The sequence below is a fragment of the Pseudorasbora parva genome, chromosome 18, assembly GCF_024679245.1.
Source record: "Pseudorasbora parva isolate DD20220531a chromosome 18, ASM2467924v1, whole genome shotgun sequence".
NCBI lineage: Eukaryota > Metazoa > Chordata > Actinopteri > Cypriniformes > Gobionidae > Pseudorasbora > Pseudorasbora parva.
The window spans coordinates 14,008,626-14,024,377 of NC_090189.1; the positions used below are offsets into that span (position 1 = coordinate 14,008,626).

At 36.5% G+C, this 15,752-nt stretch overlaps 1 protein-coding gene across 1 annotated transcript in view; it reads right to left on the bottom strand.

The window, feature by feature from the left end:
• npdc1a (neural proliferation, differentiation and control, 1a) overlaps positions 1 to 15,752 on the bottom strand; it is a 31,964-nt gene that overhangs the window by 13,762 nt on the left and 2,450 nt on the right. The window lies entirely within an intron of this gene.

Sequence of the window (15,752 nt, forward strand, 5' to 3'; positions counted from 1 at the left end):
GTATTAAAATATGAATGTGCCTGCATTAGTGCAACAGGTGTTAATGGCAGGTGAAGCAAATGTTGTTTCTACGGCATCATTAAAAGTAATCATTTCCCCTGAAGCTACACATGCATTTAGTCACCGCTCATGTGTTTTTACTGGTATTGTTGTTTCTGCAGGTTGAAAATGTCAGTATGTTCCTTTAAATATTCATAATAATGCTCTTAAATACATAGTGAAAGCTCTTGACATCTGTTGTTTACTTAACAAAATTATATTGCTCATAATTTATTCATTTTATTCAGCAAGGATGCATTAAATTAACGAAAAGTGAAAGTTAAGACATATCAGTGTAAATACCGGTAAATGCTGTTCTTGTGAATTTTGAAATTAAAGAATCCTGGAAAAATGTCATGATTTCCACAAAAATATTTAGCATTACAGTTTAAAAAATTGTTTTTCCTTGAGCACCAGTTCAGCTATTCACATGAAAGATCTTAAGCTTCCGGCTCCAGAAGGTTAGGTTAATAAAGACCTTCTGAAGCAAAGCAATGCGCTTGTGTATGAAAAATATCAATATTTAACACATTATAAAGTAAAATATCTAGCTTCCTGCAGGTCACCTTCCGTATTCAACTTGTGGAAAAAGAAACTGGCACGATACATCACTAAAACATAGCGCAGGCGGTTTGAATTGCGAGAGGGATTGTGCTTCATGTGCAACATGTGCAAAAGGATTATGGTCTAGCAGAGGTTAGAGATTTTACTTTATAAAGTGTTAAATATGGACGTTTTTCTTACAAAACCCCTTCACTGCCATTGTTGTAAATTTTGGTAAGAGATCTATTGACCTGCATAAAATATTTATTACAATTTTATTAACATTTATTACAATATTAAAATTACAAAGAGAATGCAGAATGGCTTAGCCCGCCATCATAGTAGCCGCAAAATGTTCAGCTACCCAATTAAAAACATGTAAAATGTGCTATTCTGAGCTTCAAAATCCATGGGCCCCATCACTGCCATTATAAACTTTAGAAGCGTCAGGATATAGTTATTAATATACCTCTGTGTTCATCAGAAAGAAGAAAGTCGTATACACCTAGGATGGTTTGAGGGTGAGTAAATAATGGAGTAATTTTCATTTTAAAGTGAACGACTCCTTTAAGCCTCAAAAACATTCAATGTACTGGTGGTGAGTGAAGTACCCAATGACATCAATGCTATTGAATTCAATGCGTCTCATATCCTTGACTGACTTCTAAAAGCTCAAGAGACTACAAATCAGTCATCGACACAAACACGATTGAATCGGCCCACAGTCGCAGTCATAAACTCAGCCCCTTCTCTTCAATGATACTTTTTTCCATGTGCTCCTATTCTCCATAAATCCCTTAATTTCCTGTCTAATTCTCTCTGTGGGGGTGCTCGGCTCTCGGTGGAGGCTACAGAAGGAAACTGGGTCAGCAGCAGGTGTGTGTGTGTGTGTGTGATAGTCTTTGTGGATTTTATTGTGGATCAGTGTTAGATTAAAATCACTGAAGTGCTGGTTTAGTTTTTGTTAAGTGTGTTGTGTTTTTTATATATATTTAAAACTGATAGTTCCGGTCACAATACTGATTTATTTGCTCATAAAGAATGGCTATAGAGAGTAACAGTTGGGTTCTGGAAGTAAAAACCAAATTGATTTTCTCTGCAAGGTAATTGATTTTGAACAATAATTTATAAATCTTTAAAGACAGACATTCTGTGGTTTTAAATCCATTATATTTCCTTCTGCTGAAGCGTTCAGCCCACATTATCTCAGCTTACTTTCTAAATAATTGTTAACAGTGGAATTCCTGGTGAAAAACTACATTACCCATGATGCTGTATAGAAAATGACACCAAAAGTCAGATCCAGCTCTTTAGCTCCGCCCACAAGCACTGAAAATGGTGTAATCAAGTTGATCTCCCTATGCTTTCAAAACACTGAAATGTTTATGCAATTTGCAATGAACTTAAAATATAGTTTACACATATAATCACCATTTGTAAATGACTAGTTTTATATCTGTCCGTTGATGTTAAATAGATTATGCTGTTCACAATGCTTCAATGGGATTTACCTCTGGTTGGCTTGGATCATGGTTTATAAAGCTTTAACAAAGATTAGCTATTTTAAAATCCTTAAAATGGAAAAAATTAATTAAGAAAAAAAACCTTCCGTAACCAGCATCGCTGAAAATGGGGCAGGCACTGTAAAGCAAAAACATTGATCGCTGGCTGGTTGCAGTACAGGGTATAAACTACACCCTCTCGATGTAATCAAATGAGTCAAAAAATAATAATCTGATTTAATTAAAAAAATTTGATGCTATAAAACGGGGTGTAATGTCATGACTGACAGTTGTGCATGCGATTGTGTGGGCGGGACCTTAATACCTTAATATGATGGAATCGGCAACAACGACCATTTCTAGGACATTTTGGCTTCCTTTTTATTTCAATGCCTATTTCATTTAGGCAATGATTGTGTTGCAATATAAACGCATAATTCCCGGTGCAAGAAGGTGAACAGCTCAGAGTCAGTTACAAAGAACATGACAAAAAATGTAGTTAGTAAAGTAATCGATTACAGTATTTTCCACATTTTGGGTAATGTAATCTAGCTTATCTAATGACTAACTTTATGATTGTTTTTAGATTTTACTTTTGACCCAACTCATTTATCACATTGATAATATTGTAACATATAGATATAAAAATATATAGAGAAAGAAAATATATTTCATTCTTTGTCATAAACAACGAAGTGCATTAAACATTACATCACATCAGGATTACACAGACCGGTGTTCGATAAGGAACTAAAAGCCTTCTGAAGACATAGCAATACATGGTTAAATGAATAACCAGCGATAATTCAAAAAGTGAAATGATTTCTGTAAATCTCAATTTTCCATGTAATTAGTTACTAGTGGCTAGCCAGCCTGTGCAATTTCATAAATCTAGAAGACTTTCTGAATGTATATAAACAAAAATGTAAAACATAAAAAAGATTAAGGGAGAATCAATAAATTATGATTGATTTTCTGCCATTGTGTGAATAATATGTAATTAATACAAACGTATTTGAAGAGTTTTTAAACAATTTGTACAATCTGATTACATGTAATCAATTACTATCAAGTATAAGTTAACCTGGGAGCTCATGCCATGGTAGTTCTTCCTAAAAATTTTATATGATAAAAAGCAATTTCTGTATGAAGAAAATTGACAGGATTTTAAATCCCAGAACCCTCACAGACACTCAAAGCAAAATGTCTGTTCGTCTTCAGCTGCCATGAATAAGCGCTTCGTGTTCTGTGATGAGTGGATCTCTATCCATCACTCTGACATCATCTGGCGGACGTCAGAAGGAACTCACCGCTGAGCATCAACCCAATGACACTTGTTCCATCTGGAAAAATGTAAATGAGCATGAAGCATCATCCAACAATCATTCACTCTGTTCCGAACGGCTCATAGAGGGGAGCTCCGCTGAACTAATGGTGTGCATCTTAGGAGACAAACTTGTGCAATTTGTTCATGTGCACATAAAACTAAATTCTGAAAGGGTTTCTTTGCTTTTACGGTCACATTTTTATATTCACAGGCCTTCTTGAGGACGATGTGTTTCCAGGCAACAAAAAAGAGAGCTGTTATAAAAGGGTAGAAGTGTCATGTCAAGGCAAATGCTTACATATGCCACAGCAGGAATGTACACAGAATATATGCGTGTCTATATTATAATTAGGGTTACAAATAGGTGGAACATTTCCAGAAACTTTCCATGGGAAGTTAAGCTGCATGGGGAATTTTGGAAATATTAAGTTGGAAACTTAAGAACTTATGGGAATTAATTTGAAATTTGGGGTAATTTATACAAACTGTATAATATACAAACATTTTGTTTGGTAGCTAATGCAAATGTATAAAAAATATTTTTTTACCGTTTTTTTTTTTTTTTTGCAAGAGCAATCAATTCTTTTATTTTTGCTCAAACAAAAGTCATAAGAATTGTGCTGTGAACATGTGATTGTGCAGGGTTGAAATACAACTACATTTGCATTAAATCTGACTGTTTTAACAAAGATGATGCTCCAAGATGAAGAAAGTGTAACACCTCTCGCAGTTCAAGATGCTAACGCTACGTCATCATTATTTAACTTTGTAAGTTGAATATGGAATGCATCTGGTGGAAGCCAGATATTTTACTTTATAAAGGGATATTTTTCTTACCCAAACCTATCGAGTCCTTCATTAACTCCCTGGAGCTGTGTGGAGCACTTTTATAATGGATGAATGCACTTTTTTGAGCTTCAAAATAAAGCTAGGAATCATCAGGATATAGTTATTAATATAACTGACTGTGTTCATCTGAAAGAATAAATGTCATCTACACCTAGGATGGCTTGAGGGTGAGTAAATCATGGGGTCATTTTCCTTTTTGAGGCTAACCGGAAATTTTGCAAATTTCCAGTGTATTACCATTCATTTCCATATATTGCTTAAATGTTGCAACCACTCTAATAGACATTTTGGAAAATATATTAATAGACTAGAAGTGATTTTACATCAAGCGCTGGATTTTACATTAAACATTTTTAACCAAACATTAAACAAAGTTTCGACCCAACACAGCACCAAAATTGTTGACACACTGCAATTCAAGAGTTAAAATTTGTACAATGAAACGTATTTAAAAGAAGCATCATATGCTTACCAATGTTGAATTTACTGTAAAATATAATATTGTAAACTAAGATTACAATAAAATAAAATATTGCATTTAAAAAAAAAATTATTTATTCCTATGATCCAAAGCTGAATTACTCCAATAATCAGTGTCACATGATCCTTCAGATATCATTGTAATATGATGATTTGCTGCTCAAGAAACATTTTGTATATTATTATTATTATTATTATTACAATTGAAAACGCTTGTGATGCTTAATATTTTTTGGAAACTTTTATAATTTTTTTCCCAGTACTCTAAGATTAACTTTTTTTTTTAAAGAACATTTTTTTTAAAGAAATTTTGTAACATTATAAAATGTCTTCACTGTTCATTTGATTTATCCTTTTAATGCATCCTTGCTAAATAAAAGTGTTTATGTCATTACAGAAAAATCTTTATTTTTAAACACTACAGCAGCATGTTCTTAAGAGTGTCAGGAACTAGCTTTTTTATATACTGTTGTCTGAGGTCAACTTGTGAAGTTTGCATGGTTTTTACATTCAAAACATCATAACTAATAAGTAATAGGCTATTTTCTACACTGGTTTTGAGGCTCTCTCCTGAACGCTGGGTTTTGATCGGTGTCTCGCACTGGAGATTTAGAAGTAAACGCCCACGGCTAGGATTGGAGAAGATTAGTATATTTAATGAGCTTCTGCTCCCGTCAGTTCACGTGAGGTAGGGATTGTTTGGACGCAGCCGGAATAATTCTCTGACAGGGCTCAGTCTCAAAATGTATTTATCAAACAAACACAATGATTTATCTCTCATCCACCCGTGAATATAAGCGTTGGATAGAAGCACAAAACATACACGCAATCTTCAAAAACAACTGAGATCAAGAAATGAATGTTATTTCATTCGCCGGCCTGCCGACGTGCTTACGTTTTGGTAGTGCGTCTGGAAAACACATAGCCCGGGACATTGGGCTTTGCGAGCCCTGAGAGTCTGAACCCGAATCGCAATGAACTAACAAATAAGGGATTCTCCCGCCTGTGACAGCGTGCTGGTATGCTCTGTTAGACACGTCACAAACACATAATCAATACAAACTGTAACAATGCAATAGCTCCTATCGCATATTAAAAAAAACATGTTTTACTCCATAAGTGTGCTGCACCATTCCTGAAAGCACAGCATTGAGTTTTAATCTCAATATGTCTGCAGTTTCAGTGTCGATCTGTGTCTTGTTTAGAAACGATTATCTTACCATCTTGGCGCGTTTATTGCTCGGTAACGCGATCGATTTAGCTCCACGAGTCGGTGGGCGGGGCTACAGAAGCAGCGTACACATAGAGGCGGAGTTTCACCCTTCTAATGCGTCATTGATTTGAGAGCCTCGTTTTATGGGCCTGGTGTCTATAAAAGCTTTTCTTTAACAACGAAGTTACGTACAGGGTATTCTTATATTACCATGACCTTTTATCATAGGCTCAAGGGAAAGCTGATTTCTCACTTCATCACCCCTTTAAACTATATAGAATGAAATGTATAATATTAGTATGAAATGCACAGGCCTGACACAATAAAAATCTGTCACACAACATGCTGGCATTTGCCTGGTGTGGCTACTTTCGACTAATTTTACACCAAAACCATAGTTTAAATTGACTTTTGGCGTCGACAACAAAAAAACAGGTAAAGTTTTTCTTTCTCCCAATGCATGTTTATATGGTGATCTGCAAATAAAAATCAATGTGTGTGCTGGTGGTGTTGCGCACCGGTTAACTACCTGGATCCATCCCTGTAAGGATAATATTTATGACAATATCTTCATTGTAACCTTTATAAGGTGTTGCTTACCCTCCTGCTGCAAAATATGCATAGATTTCTGATCATCACTAGTCACAGACATCATCATCCCTCATTAGTCTTCATAAAACACCACCAGATTGCTTTTAAATCTGGACGAGGAGTCATGAGAACTGATATTAACTGACTAATGAGGTGCAACTGTATGTGTGTATGTGAGAGATGCACATTCCTCTAAACACCCCGCTGGGCCGCCCACCTCCAGCCGGTCATGGACATTAATTTACACAAACAACCACAAGCTCAAGCTGCGCTTGGAAATAAGGAGGGAATTTGGAAGCAACTGTTTTTTTAGACTGATTATACTTCTATCCCAGTAACTACTTGACTTCAGTGTCATTAAAGGGATAGTTCACCCCAAAATTAAAATTATGTCACCATTTACTCACCCTTGTGTTCAAAATAGTTTTTCTTCTGTACAAGAAAATATTTTGAAGAATGGTGGTAACTAGGGCTGAAACGATTAGAAGACAAAAAAATGTCGACAAATATCTTTGTTGTCGAGTAGTCATTTGATCTCACGTGACCTAATGTAAGGGCCTGCAATATCACGATTTGACCGCTACAGCACTGTAGCGCTAGAGTGTAATTTACGGTATATGTGCAGCTCTTACAATCATAGTTGCCAAGTCCACGTATAACCATAGACTGTAAAAAATATGGACATAAGTGTCCGTGACGTCACCCATAGGATTCCGATAAGCCGTTCTGAAGCCTAAAGTAGGGGCGAGCTGGTCATTGCCATTTTAATAGAGAGTCATCGAGTGTCACTCCAGGAAAACAGAAAACGGGCAAAAAGGCAGGATGTGGGCGGAGCTTAGGTGACACAATGACTATAGACGGCGGATAAATGGCTATCCACCTGTAACCACGCCCCTTAATTATGCAGAACTTTAAGGCTTTATATAATGTAAACGAATGAGTTATAAAAAAATTCACCCCTCTAACAGTTGTCATGAGGGTCAAAATTAACCTTATAGGGCAAAACCACAATTTGTAACAGGCTGTAAACATGTTTTTTTCTGCTGTAAAGTTGAGAATTTTAACATGGGGCTCAATGAGATTCAGCTCCCTTCTGGAGCCTGTTTGGTATTATAATCTTATCACTTGCCTGTATTGTTCCATATGCATGATGACTTACAAAAGGAGATAGGATCATTCATGTCAGTTACTGTCTCATACTGTTAATAAAAAGGTGAATGTGAATCTGTCAAGTCATGTAAAAAAACATTGTAATTTTTATACTTGTAATACTTGTTTGCAGATATTTTACCCTGAAATAAATGTCCCAGTTTTCTGTTTCAAAAAAGCAGCACCTTTTATTGATCACTTTTCGTCAGAGGAATTGCAGCTGATTTTTTTTTTTTTTTCAGCTAGAAGAAAACAGAATATTTAAACAATGCTTAGAAAGAAATGCTGTATGTAAATTATCCACATGTTTATAGATATGTTTATTTCCTGTGCTGTGTTTTTGTTTTGTTTTATATATGTTTTTGTTTGTAATTAAAATGCTTAATAAAAAAAATAAAATAAAATAAAACAATGCTTAGAAAGCATTTGCGTGTGATTTGAGTTGGACAGAAATCTAAAAACGTAGAGAATGACCTGTTTAGTTGGCTCAAAGTTCATTAAAACAACCATTTCAAAAAGCTAAAGTGATTTTCTTTTTTTATAATAGAATATGTATACCTCAATGTTTGAACTAACTGAATAATTGTTCAAAATGCACTGATTAGTCGTTAATGACAATGGCAATAATCGATGATTAGTCAATTAATTGTTTTAATAATTGTTAGATTAACCGATCATCAAAATAATCGTTTGTTACAGCCCTAGGTAACCACCAGACAGTCCACGGTCATTATTGCCTTCCATAGTATTTTTACTATGGAAGTCAATGGCTACCGCCAACTGTCTGATTACCAAATTTCTTCAGAATATCTTGTTTCTTTTTTCACAAAATATTTTGTGTTCAACAGAAGAAAAACTCATACAGGTTTGGAACGACTTGAGGGTGGGCAAATGATGACAATTTTTCATTTTTGGGGGAATATCCCAAGCAGAATCTGACCCAAAGTTTCTTACAGTACACAACATTAGTAAACTGATCTTAAAGGGATAGTTCACCCCAAAAAAATAAACATACTGTCATGATTAACACACCCTCATGTCTTTCCAAACCGGTACGGCACTTTTTCCCTGTGAAACACAAAAGAAGATATTTTGAAGAACTAATTTTGCCATAATAATGAAAGTCAGTGGGGTTTGAAAACAACTCTGGATTCAATTGACTTTTTTGCATAGACAAAAAAATAATGAGACCTCTTTCAAATGATCCAATTTTATGTAGGACCCCATTGCTTAGCTAACAGGGCTCACTGCAGTGATTCTGGTTGAAGGAGATGCTTTGATCGCCAGATCAGTCCAATCCATCCGCTCATCATAACATCAATGACATAACACTGATCAAAGTCAAATCTGACAGACCACTTATAATCATATTCTCTCTGAAGGACCCATTATAGAGGTGAGATCAATCATGCATGACACATGTAAACCTTGAGCAGTATCACAGATGATACTGGTTGTAAAGGCATTGTTCTGGTCCTTTTGTTTATAAACACATCTGAAATTTTCCACCAAAAAAAGAACACAAAAGAAAGAAAATCACCAAAACCTCTAGGTGTGCTCTTCCCAGGAGGCTGTGGGGAATCAGATTTTCTCCAAACCTCTCTGGTCCTTTGCTGAGCCAAGGAAAAGCGCACACGATTACATAAGGAAGATCAGAATTTCATAAAGCTGGATTTAAAATGAATATTTCTAACCATCTGCTGCTGGCTCAGAAATCATTAACCAAGCTATGAGCGGGAAGGAAGCCAACATCAGCACAGAACTGCACCACGAGAACAGCGGCACACTTACGTGGCAATATTGACAGTTTCCACTTACTTCGTGAGGTAGGATGTGAATGATAAGTGGCCACAAATGTTAAAAAACCTGTTAAAGGGATAGATCACCCAAAAATGAAAATTCTGTCATTTACTCACCCTCAAGTCGTTCCAAACCAGTATGAATTTCTTTCTTCGGCTGAACACAAGAAAATATTTTAAGATATGGGTAGCCAACCAAACAGCTGATGGGCCCCACTGACTTCTATAGTATGGAGGGAAAAAAGTACCATGGAAGACAATGGGGTCCCATCCACTGTTTGGTTGGCTACCCATATCTTAAAATATTTTCTTGTGTTCAGCCGAAGAAAGAAATTCATACTGGTTTGGAACGACTTGAGGGTGAGTAAATGACAGAATTTTCATTTTTGGGTGAACTATCCCTTTAATCAGTTAGAACTAATATTTTCAACTGGATAATAACCTTGCAGTTGTGATAAAAGATGCCATGAACAGGAAAGTGTGGATGATAAGGGAAAATTCCCATTGTGTGTGGACATCCTGTTGCTCCGCTTAAAGTCAAGCTGGTGCCAGTTCTTTTGCCTGTTTAAACTGGCTCTCTTCCATGCCTGCAGATACACAAGCTTCAGATCCTAATCTCATAAAGTCATATTATTAACCTAGACTTTACATTTACTGAAAATGAAATGCATACAAGTGCAAACATCTCTGGGTGTTACTGTTTAGGCCCCACTATGCATTTGCTTAAGTGTTCACAGTGGTTTTTAGTGCATTGCTATGTGCCAGCTATAGGTGCTCTGGGTGGTTGCTTGCTTTTTGGTCCAAGTAAAACAAACTCATCGCCAAGTTTCGATGATATTCTGGGCTCTAGATGCAGCTTGCGTGAGCATCTCCTTCAGTGTCAATACGTTTTTTTATATCACACTATTTGATGTATTATTAATGTTCAAAGAATTGTGTACAAAAGAATATTCCTACATTCTCAATCCTTGATCTGAAAATAGACCTTCAGAGTTATTTCTGTGAGCCACTCCTAGGTGCTGCTCACCTGTTTTCATCCATTTGTCTCTTTCTCACTCTTGTTAGTTATTAACTTCATGGGAATGGGCTATTCTCCCTGCTGCTATGGAAACTATGTTGTCCAGCTAACAACCACTATGTTGCAAGGCACTAATGTGATTGCAACTGGATCACATTGAACAGGTCAGTAACCATATGACTAAGTTACGTTTTGCACAAACATGTTGGGACTCTCAAATGCCAAATTGGTGCAATATAATCAGACAATCAAAAAGTATCTAATGCTCAACAAGGCTGCATTTACTTGCTCAAAAATACAGTAAAAACAGATATTATGTGAAATGTGGTTTATGTATTTATTCTGTGATGGCAATGCTGAATTTTCAGCATCATTACCTTCAGAAATCCTTCTAATATGCTGATTTACATTTTTATTATTGTCACTGTTGAAAGCTATTAAACTTTAGCTATTGTTAAAGTTATTAGCACTTAATATTTTTGTGGAAGCTGATTTGCTGATTTCTTTCAGGATTCTTCAATAAATATTTGAAATGTGTGAGCGCGCATGCGATTGTGAGTTTATAAATATCCCAATAAATTATTTAAATTAATCATGTGAATAAATGAGAGTACAAAACGTGTAGTAGAGTCCCACACTTCATTTGCACAGAGTAAATGATAGCGGTTGATTGTAATATCATTTGAATAGGAGCAATATGATATTTGATTGTGGGAACTTCTAGGTACAACACATTCAGCAGAGAAGACTTGTACAGTAAAAGGGACGTGTGAATAGATGAACTCTTACTAGAGATCATTCAACAAATGACTAGAGTTTATCAACCATACAAAGGCAGACAGACGTCTGGTCGTGGAACCAGAAACCAGCTTATTCAATTTTGAAAAATATGCTGTTTTGCACATCCTCAGTACTTACTATCCTTACAAAACTATAAAATGAAAATTTAAACAGTTATAAAGAGGGATGGGAATCACAGAGAGTACCTCACGATACAATACACAAGACATGGCTCACAATACCGATAACATCACGATACAGCAATTCTGCGAAAATCAACATATTGCTAGAAAATCCTATAATGATACATCCGTCTAACTATGAAAACGAAATGCCTGTGAAATGGTTAAAGGGTTAGTTCACCCAAATATGAAATTGATGTCATTAATGACTCACCCTAATGTCGTTCCACACCCGTAAGACCTCCGTTCATCTTCGGAACACAGTTTAAGATATTTTATATTTAGTCCGAGAGCGTATCCAAGCGTATACACACTATACTGTCCATGTCCAGAAAGGGAATAAAAACATCATCAAAGTAGTCCATATGTGACATCAGTTGGTTGATTAGAATCTCTTGAAGCATCGAAAATACACTTTGGTCCAAAAATAACAATAACTCCGACTTTATTCTTCCTTGTTTGTGTTCAATCCTCAAATAAAAATTCAAACGGTTGTGAATCAGTGTATTGATTGATGATTTGGATCACGTGCCAAACTGCTGAAATCACGTGACACTGGCGATCCGAATCATTGATCGATTCACTGATTCCTGGCCGTTTGAATCTTTATTTGAGGTTTGAACACAAACAAGGAAGAGAAGACAATGCTGAATAAAGTCGTAGTTTTTGATATTTTTGGAGACTTCAAGAGATTCTAATTAACCAACTGATGTCACATATGGACTACTTTGATGATGTTTTTATTCCCTTTCTGGACATGGACAATATAGTGCCTACACTTGGATATGCTCTCAGACTAAATATAAAACATCTTAAACTGTGTTCCGAAGATGAACGGAGGTCTTACGGGTGTGGAACAACATGAGGGTGAGTCATTAATCCTTTTTGGGTGAACTAACCCTTTAAGCGCAGGTTTTCCAGACTTTGAAGGCCTAGTGCTATGCAGATTCTGACTTATTTACACTGTTAAAGAGTTGGATTCTCTGTTAAACATGGGCAGAAAAACATAACGCATGACGGAATATTTCTGCGCAAAATACACTCCTTCAGGATACAAACAAGTTTTGGAAAGTTTTTTAAGAGTATGGCCCTGTACGACGTCATAAAGTATAGAATTCCTTGTATTGGCATTTCTCCCGGTTGAGCGAGTGCACACATCAGCCAGAGCGCGCCCATCAATGAGCTTCGTTCGGGTTAAAGAAGCTGTCGGCAGCGCTGTGAATTTGTTTTAAGACCATGAAATCAACAATGTCACTAAAGAAGTGTGTTTTGGGTTGTGAGGAAAAGATAACCTTGTTTAGCTTCCCAAATAAACATTTCCCAGGGTTAAGGAAACAGTGGATGCAGTTTGTTTTTCCAGAGCAGTGGTTCTGCAAGTGTGGTTGTTTGTTCCCGTTCATGAGTCGAAACCGCAGGCGGTTATTGAAACTGCATTATGTTTTTGTTGGTAATCGGCACATAAGTGCATATAATGTAAACAACACGGACAATTTGGTGAATCGAAAGTTATCCAGGGATTATGCCATGATGTATTGTGTGTGCATGCGAGCTTGTGTGTGTGTGTATGTGTTCATGCCTTTCAGAAAAAGAATTGGTGCAGCGTATCTGTCTTTTACAAATATGAGAAAACTAAAGACATTTCCTGAAATAAGAAGGATGCAGTACTACTCTACAGGTACTCAAGATTAACATGAGATTGGAAGAAACTGTGTGTGTTATGTTGTATCCTTTAAAATAACGATAGTTGACACCAGTGTATCGATTGTATAGTATCGTATTACAACGATATATTGCCCTATCAATATTTCGTCCCACCCCTAGTTATAAAAGCAAAATAGATGTCAACAAATGTGTTTGGAAACTTCTCACTGATTAAGCACAAAACAGTTTGTGTTACATCAGACTGAATGCGCTTCAAGTCTGAGGGTCTCCTTTATACTCTGCCTGGCTCGGATCCTAATTATCATTAACAAAAACCCAATAATGACTCACGCCCTCATTAGTGAGTGAAATGCAGTGGACCACAGGAAATGAGAAACCAGATTTACACTCACATCTTTCAATAGCCACATTAAGACACAATCACAAACCACCCTTGTGGCCCAGAATGTTTCCGTACAATACAGAACAAAGTGTAAGTCTGAGCTGATCTAAATGTGTCTTCCGCAACCTGTGTGTACTCAATGTGGGAAGACTTAAGGGTGGATGTTTGCTGTGTGTTACTTAACACTCAAGGGTGTGTTTGGATTTTATAGTGCACATACGCCATATTTGTTTGTGCCTTAAAAGTAGACGTACACATTTTGAGTCTCAAACGTCAGAATACAGATAATGTGGCCGCAGCTGTTTCGTTCTCACACGGCGAGGTTTGTAAAGAGCATGTGGCCTTATTCAAGGATCTGCTGCAGAGATAAGCTGCTGCTCTCAATGTGCGCTCTGCAAATCATCATTGTGACAACAAACAGGCTGTTTCCAGATCTCTGTAGAGCCTTAGATCCTCACGTTCTCCTGAGACAGCAAGAGCAGGGTCCAATTCAGCAGTTACTACAGCAACGCGGCTAACCTTTTCTCAATCCACTCTATCACCTCAGAAGAGAGCAATGCAGCACTCAGACACCTCACACTACCCAAACACAATTTATGTAAGTGATGTACGAAGCGAGATGTGATGAGAACTGCAGCGTAATGGAAATATTTTGAAACAGCAGGATTCCTTTCTTATATCTCCTTTATCCTGTGCTTTATGAGATGCAGGTTTAAGGTGGAATTTTAAGGTTCAGATTTCGAGTTTGAGTGTCGAACAAAGCACTGAAGTGTTCATCGGATCGGTATGCTATTGTGAACAAACTATTTCAGGCTACCATTTATTTCCAAAGCAGCGTCAAAAGGCAGCAATTACCAGTTTACAAAGGGAAAAAAGGGCTCAGGACATAACCATGATGTATACCTCAAACCTGACACTTAAACGTTAAACAATTCTGTGTTTTGAGCAAGTTATATGACTATAAACCAACAAATTATCATAACAAAATTGGGTATAGATTAACCAGGGCCATTTTCTTTAAAAAAAAATTAAAAGATCCGTGATGGCCGGAAAACCCTGTACTTAAAGGGTTACTTCAGCGATTAGCATGGCTTTGTATCAGTAGAAACCCTGGAGTATATTCAAATGATTATGCTTTCCCCCCTCATATCCTCCTGAGACTTATGCATTTTATTTCTGGAAAAAATCCTCCTATGATGCAAATTGACGATATTTGCATCATAGGAGGAATGTTTGGCCAAAGGCTAAAGACTACAGCCAGCAGAGGGAGCCATTTCCGCATGTTTTGAACTCACGCATGGGGGATGGAGATCACACTTAGAGCCCAGCTCGCAGCTACAGGCACTCATTTAAACGGAGCTATGGTGAGCAATGTAAGTCTTTTAACTTCTCAAATTAATTTCTATGAAAGTTAAGCTTGCAAAGGCATTAACTGAAAAGGGCCAGACTGAACTCGCGTTGTGAATGTATGCCGCGAGTGTAGTCGCGATTACCTCAGCTCTCATCACGAGAGCTCATTCAGCTCATTTATCTGACTCCTGCAGTTAGTGCTCAGTGCTGTGATACTCGCGCGTGACTCACTCATTATATTGAACAGACAAGTTCAGTTTTTAATTGTAGTGTCTTCTCCAACTCAGTCACAGTAATCACAAAAAGTTGGTGGCTTTGGGAATGGCCTCACAGGGCAGCGAAGCATTCTGGGAATTGTAGTCTTTCATCCCCATTTAACAAAAATACATTTTCTGTCTTTTCTCAGTCTAGAAGGCACCAAATTCAAAAATAATTTCACATATCTACTACAGGGATGACCCAGTTTAAATACTGATTCATCTTCCCAGCGCTGAAGTACCCCTTTAAGACCAGTTGTTAGTAGGTCTAGGTATTGACACAAATGTCACAATTTAATTCTATTTTGGTTCCGATTTGATTCAATGTCGATTATTTTGGATATATATCAGGTACAATACTAAATTATTAAAATAATACTAAATTATTCAAAACACACACATACATGAATATATATTAAAAAAATATATTTATATATAAATTATTTATATATAACATATGAATATTTATACATATATACAAGCAAATGTTTCATACATGGATGAGTGTGTATTTATATACATATTAATTATATGCAGACACACATATTATGTAAACACAAGCTTTTATTTTGGATGCGATTAATCAACGTTATTCGATCTGAAAGCACTAATATAAATATTAGATGAAA